This window comes from Pyxicephalus adspersus, chromosome 2 (assembly GCF_032062135.1).
Source record: "Pyxicephalus adspersus chromosome 2, UCB_Pads_2.0, whole genome shotgun sequence".
NCBI lineage: Eukaryota > Metazoa > Chordata > Amphibia > Anura > Pyxicephalidae > Pyxicephalus > Pyxicephalus adspersus.
In genome coordinates, this window is record NC_092859.1 from 58,836,272 (window position 1) to 58,842,938 (window position 6,667).

The following is a 6,667-nucleotide window of genomic DNA, read 5'->3' on the forward strand; positions in this document are numbered from 1 at the left end:
CCATTGTCAAGGACTTTCTTGGAAACACACAAAGCAAATAATTACACAGAAATTGTCCAGAAACTCTTGGCGTGCTAAAAAATGCATGGTTGCAATATGAGCATTAAGCTGCATTTTCTGCATGACCATCTTTCTAACTTCCCGGAAAACCTTGGTGCAGTCAGTGATGAGCAAGGTGAACGATTTCACCAAGATTTTAAGGTAATGAAAGGACGGTATCAGGGTAGATGGGATGTACATATGATGGCTGACCATTGTTGGAGTATCCGGCGGGATTGTCCTAACACTGAACACTCCAGGAAAAGCTATAAGCGTAAATTTTTACCTTAATCGCTTACCCAATTCATTTTCAAATGTTTTACTGTAAAAAAAAATGTAATAGAGTAACAATAAATCTTTTTTATGAACAAAAGAAATTTAAATAAACAGTACAATCAAGTTATTTCATTTTTTTTTCATTGTATGTAAAATTAGTTTTTTGACAAAAATGGTAATCCTGGTAAAACCTCAACACAAGTTCTTCCGCATGTACGCGGTAGGCCGGCACCCAGCTCCTCTCTTCTGGTCCAAAACCCTTCCAATCAATGAGGTATTGCAGAGAGTTACGCACGTTACGTGAGTCCAGGATCCTCTCAACTTCAAATTCGGGTGTTCCCTGCACCTCAGCTGGCAGAGGGGGATCTGAAAGGGGAGCAGAGTCGGCGGCAGATTTTAATAAAGAGACATGGTAGGTGTCTACCCCTCTCAAGGAACTGGGAAGCTTGACTATATAAGTCACTTTATTATTTTTTTCCGATATTGGGAACGAACCGATAAACTTGGGTCCTAACTTGGCTGAGGGTTGGCAGTGGGGAATATTGCGGGTAGACACCCAAACCAGATCCCCGGGTTGGAACTGGGGCTCAGGGGATCTATGGCTACTGCTTCTCTAAGATTACTTTGGACCTGGTTCCAAACAGATCGGGAACTTTCCACCCAGTCGTTAAGGACAGGAAGGTCAGAGGGTGGAGCTGACAGAGAGGACACTTTGGGACTCCGAACCCCAAAGAGATCCTGGTGGAGGAATGCTCTGCGTTGTTATATGCCAACTCCACAAAGGGGAGATAGTCAGCCCATTTCTCCTGGCAACCAGATACAAAGCTCCAAAGATAGTGTTCCAACGATTAGTTGGTCCATTCGGTCTGGCTATTTGTCTTTGGGTGGAACCCTGACAAGAAGGAGAGCTCGATGCCCAGTTGGCATCGACAAACTGAACCCCACGGTCTGAAACAATGTTCTCCGGAGCCCCATGAAGGTGGAACACATGAAACACAAATAAATCAGCCAATTCCTTGGCTGAGGGCAACTTGGGTACCCTAAGGACCCCAAAAGGTCCGTGATGAAGTCCATGGATTTGTGGGTCCATGGAGCAGCAAGAATGGGCAGAGGAAGCAGAGTGCCAGAGGGAGCGGCATGGGGAGACTTACTCCGAGCACAAACTGGGCATGCACAAGCAAAGGATTCGACATCCACTGACATTGAGGCCACCAAACGTGTCTTTTTACTAATCCTAGGGAATTCTATATTCCTGGGTGACCAGCAGTCTTGGAATCGTGTAGCTGTTGGATAACCTTCAGGCGAAGATAGAGGGGAACATACAGACACCCTTCAGAGGTTCATCAGATTCTCTAATAACAGTGGGGTCTGTATGGCTGACACCACACATTGGGGGGACAAAATGGGACGTAAAAAACAGGGCCCAATGGGCTTGCCAGGAGATACTGCATTTCGCTTTATCAATTACATATGAGCACAGAGGGAGAAACTGATCCGCAACCAAACAAAATCTCAGCAGAATCTGTCCTGGTCAGATATCTCAAGATCATACAGCTATGATCAGCTGGGGCCAATGATGGGTTCCCAGGCTGTTAACTGTGATATAAATAAGGAGATGTTGAAAGTTGAAAAGGATAAATTACAACGATTGGAGAATGACTGAATCCCCTGTGGCCAATCGAACTAACTAACTATGTCCCACCCCACGGCGAGGCAGTCGTGTGTCTCGCCCCGGGGTGTACAAGAGGCACGCGTGGTAGCACGCGCACCTCTTCCCACGGCACCCCTGGGATGTGCCCTACTTTGCACCTCCGCAGGAGTGCTGAGAACAAGAACATCCCTGTTCACGTCCATAGGGATTCTGGGGATGCCGCCTGGCCGAACAGTAGTTTGGCCAGAACGGATCCCTCCGCCGGCAGGGACGCGCTGCAAACAGGGCAGCAACCCTGAAAGGGGAAAGTCATGTCATCTTTTACAGAGAGCAAACTGTCCTAAACAAGGACCCTTTCTAGTCATCCAGAATGCCTAAAACAGTGATACTCAAGCTTCATAAAATAAGCGGAAAACTTTACCATTACTGACAGAACTAATCCTCCTTCTTTCCCAAGGAGATTACCACCCCAACACTGAAGATCACAGTGGGAGGGTTTCAGTAACAAACATACTTCTGTCAGTCCGAAAAGCAGGGGATGGGAACAGCTTTGGCCAGTTGCTGATTGATAGGCCACAGGTATGTGAATCAGAAGTGACAAAACTGATAGACAGCTGTAATATTTTCTCATCTCACTATAGTGTAGGCAGGCCCAGCCTACATTAGAGTGGCAACACTTTGCAAGGGGACTACTACTACTAGTATACAATATTTATATAGCGCCAACATATTACGCAGTGCTGTACAAAGTTAATAGTCATATCATTAGCTGTCCCTCAAAGGAGCACACAATCTAATGTCCCTACCATTGTCATATGTCATCACCACAGTCTAGGGTCAATTTTGGGAGGAAGCCAATTAACTTAACTGCATGTTTTTCGAATGTGAGAGGAAACTGAAGCACACGGAGGAAACCCACACAAACACAGGAAGAACCTGCAAACGCCATGCAGATAGTGTCCTAGCCGAGATTCTAACCTTGGACCCAGCGCTGCAAAGGCCAAAGTGCTAACCTCTGGGCCACTATGCTGCTCACAGCTGTTTCTATAATCAAACTTTGTCAGCTAGAATTGAAAATGAAGAAGAAAGTTTGTTTTAAGATAACAACAAAAGAAAGAGTTCAAAGGTTCAAGTGTTTTATGTGCTTGACATCTCGAATAGCTATTTCTCTATACCGTTAACTAAGAGTTGTCAATATAAGTTTGAATTTACTTTCTAGAATGAGCAATATGTGGTTCAAGGCTTCCCTAAGGTTTACACATTAGTGCAAGTGTTTTTCGAAAACTATCTCAAATCTAGTTTTCAAAACTATCTCAAATCTCCCAGTTCCAAAATCCCACAAAGCTTTAAGACGAGTCTTGGGATTAGTCAATTTTTTCAGAGAATTTGTGAAAGGGTTTGAGGAGAAAGCCAGACCACTGTATGATCTTTTTAAAAATAATGACATTTTTGCACCTGAAGAGGAGAAACAGCAGCAAGCTTTTTAGACATTTAAAAAACATTTACAGTCTGCTCCTGCACTAGCTACGGTTGATATATATGTAGTTTGATCACTTACAAGTGCATACTCGGTAATTAAAACTATTGAAGGTGAAGAAGAAGCATTTCTAAGTATTTTCTCTTGTAGTACAACACATTTTTTAGGTAAAGGTGTAGCTGGAGATGTGGGTTGGAATCATTCTAAGATGTTGTATATTCCATGAAAATCTACAGAGTAAATGTGGAACAAATGTGTGAAGCTCCTTCAAAAGCATAGGAAAATTGTGTGAGTACAATTGATTATATGTATCAGTAATCTGGGTCCGTAGATAGCTAATAGAATGCTTCTGCCATATAAAAATGTAGGTATCCCGCAATGCAGGTAGTGCTTCTGTTTAGTAAGAGGAAAAAAGACATATCCCAGAGAAGAATACTTACATTACTATTATAGTAGTTGCCAAGCCAACTACATGAACTTAGGAAGAGGTGAAGGAAAAGCTGCTTTTTATGGCAAACTTGTATTTAAAAATGTAAAATCCTTTATTCTAAAGAATATACAAAAGAAAAGCAATATACAAAATACAAAACATACATGTGATGCAAACTGACACTTCTTTCCCCACAGGGGATGGTCAGTATTGTATATGCATATTGGTATTGGACTGTAAGGCCCAGGTCAGTACCAGTACTCCCCAGAAACCAGTCCCCCAATCTATAGCCGCAGTCTTCGCCTATAGCCCCTGCTAAGCCTCTGGAGACTGGTTGTGTCTCCCAGCACTCGGTTGCCCCCAGGACTTGGTGCGCAAGGGATGGTGTCTGGAGATAAGCCCGCAGTTGACCCAGAACCCACAGTAGAAAATGTCAGGAAATCCAAAAAAAGCCAAGGTCACAAACACAGGAGATCACTTCACCAAACAAAGTACAAAGCAATAGTTAAAAACAGAGTCGGGGTCACAAGCATGAGTCAGTCCAGGCAGAGTTCAACGGATAGTCAGAAACAGGCACAGGTCAGTAACACAGAAATACTCAAAAATCACTGCAACACAGAAAAGCCCAGCAGACGCTATAACAGGCACATCTGACAGGGAACAGAGAGGCTATAAAACCCCAGCAGCCAATGACGGCATGGGATTGATCAGCTAATCAACTACATACAGCTCAAATTCCCATCAGCTGTGCGGCCCAGTGCAGAGTGTGCTGAGGGAAAACCCCAGCTACAGGGATGCTGCAACCATCAGGGCCCTGATCCTGAAATCCCAGTGCTACCGCGAGCGCAGCCGCCAGGGGGAATAGGCTGCGTGCACCCTCCTGCGGTGGGGCATCGCCTGGGATCATAAGCCCAGACACCGCCTCCTAACATGGACTTCTTACATTATGCTGAAGATTAATACAAAAAGACCTTGCGAACTTAGTTGAATGTTCAATGTATAGTTACAGTCTCATTTCAGATGCCTTTTGCTCACATGGGCTTCCACAGGGGATTAGGAGACTGTGTGCAATATGGATATTTACCATATGGATGTTGTTTATTGGTCCTGAATGAACATTCCAATCAAGGTTCTAATAAGACAATTTGGATGCCGGTCGTTGTGTGTATGATTTTGGTAACGTGACAATATTACTTGTTAATACTTCATTTTAACAGAAGATTTTTCTCGGTATGAGGACCTCTTGAGACAACTGCCGCCGGCTCGTTCCCACCACTGTACCACAACGATTCAAGCTAAATGATCTACCTATTTCAGCTTGTCTGCATAACGTAGGAAAATATTTTAAAAGACACCAAACATACGCAAAATATACCATACCAAAAACCGACGAATATATCACAGCTATAACATCATCCAGAGGATTTGTAGGATATAATAGGTCCTCATACCAAGAAAAGTATTCTGTTAAAATGAAGTATTAAGACATATGGTTAAATATCCATATTGCACACAGTCTCCCAATCCCCTTAGGAAGCCCATTTGGGGCGAAATGTGTAATGAGACTGAGACTATTCATTGAACATTCAACCAAGTTCGCAAGGTCTTTTGGTATTGGTCTTCAACAAAATGTAAGAAGTCCAATACCGATATTCATATACAATACTGACCATCCTCTGTGAGCAAATGAGTGTCATTTTGCATCAAATGTATGTTTTGTATTTTGTATGTTGTATTGTAAGAATGTTTTGTATTTTGTATATTGCTTTTCTTTTGTATATTGTTTAGAGTAAAGGATTTTACATTTTTAAAAACAAGCTTGCCATAAAAAGCCACTTTTCTTTTCCCTCTTCTTAAGCTCCTTTTTAGTGGAAATGACTTTATAACCCCAGTTGAGGAGCTCATTCTATGGGTTCAGAAGGGTAGTAGTTGGCTGGGTCAAAGTAAAAAGTACGTCATTTGCGTATAATGAATCCTCATAAGTCGACCCACGTACATAGACTCCCAGAATGTTGGAATTGGCTTTGATGTTAGCAGCTGAAGGCTCAATGTTTAAGGCATAGAGCAGGGGAGATAGAGGGCAACCCTGTCGCGTTCCATTTTTTATAGGGAACATTGTGGGAGATGCATATGGCAGTTTGACAGAGGCTGTAGGACACCTATATAGAGACTTGACCGCCCGAACAAAGGGCCCTGAAAAACCCATTCTATAAGAGGGTGGAGAACATGAAAGGCCAACTGAGGTGGTCAAAAAACTTCTTTGCATCCAAGCTGGGGACTAATAATGGAGTCTTATGTTTATTGAGAAATAACATTGATCACCCTCCTGGTATTATCACTTTTTTTTTTAGCTGTCATACCCTAACTGGGTAAGGATCCGATGGATTGTATGAATTATAGGCCCATAGCATTGTTCAGAACTCAGATCTGAAAATAAATACCCAAAGGGGTGGGGGGGGGGGAATTTTCTTTCTAAAAGAAGGCCTCCCACTTCCGTTTCCCCCCTTTTAAACCCATCTAAACCTAATCTCCTCCTACCTTCTACTCAACACTAGCCCTGCTCCCTCCCCACAGCTAGCACATTTTGTTAACCCTTATCAACCCTGGTCTAGGCCTGCACCTGGTCAAGCAGGCTCTGCACCTAATATTTATGGCTATGGGTCTCTCTTTACACGTACTGTGGCTGGCACAGGTTGTTATTCCATATTATAGCTCCAGGAGGAGATCCCCCACCCCTCCCAGGCCAAGCCGGACGTAGTGCAATTACTTACATGGCAGGGCCTCTTCTTGGCCA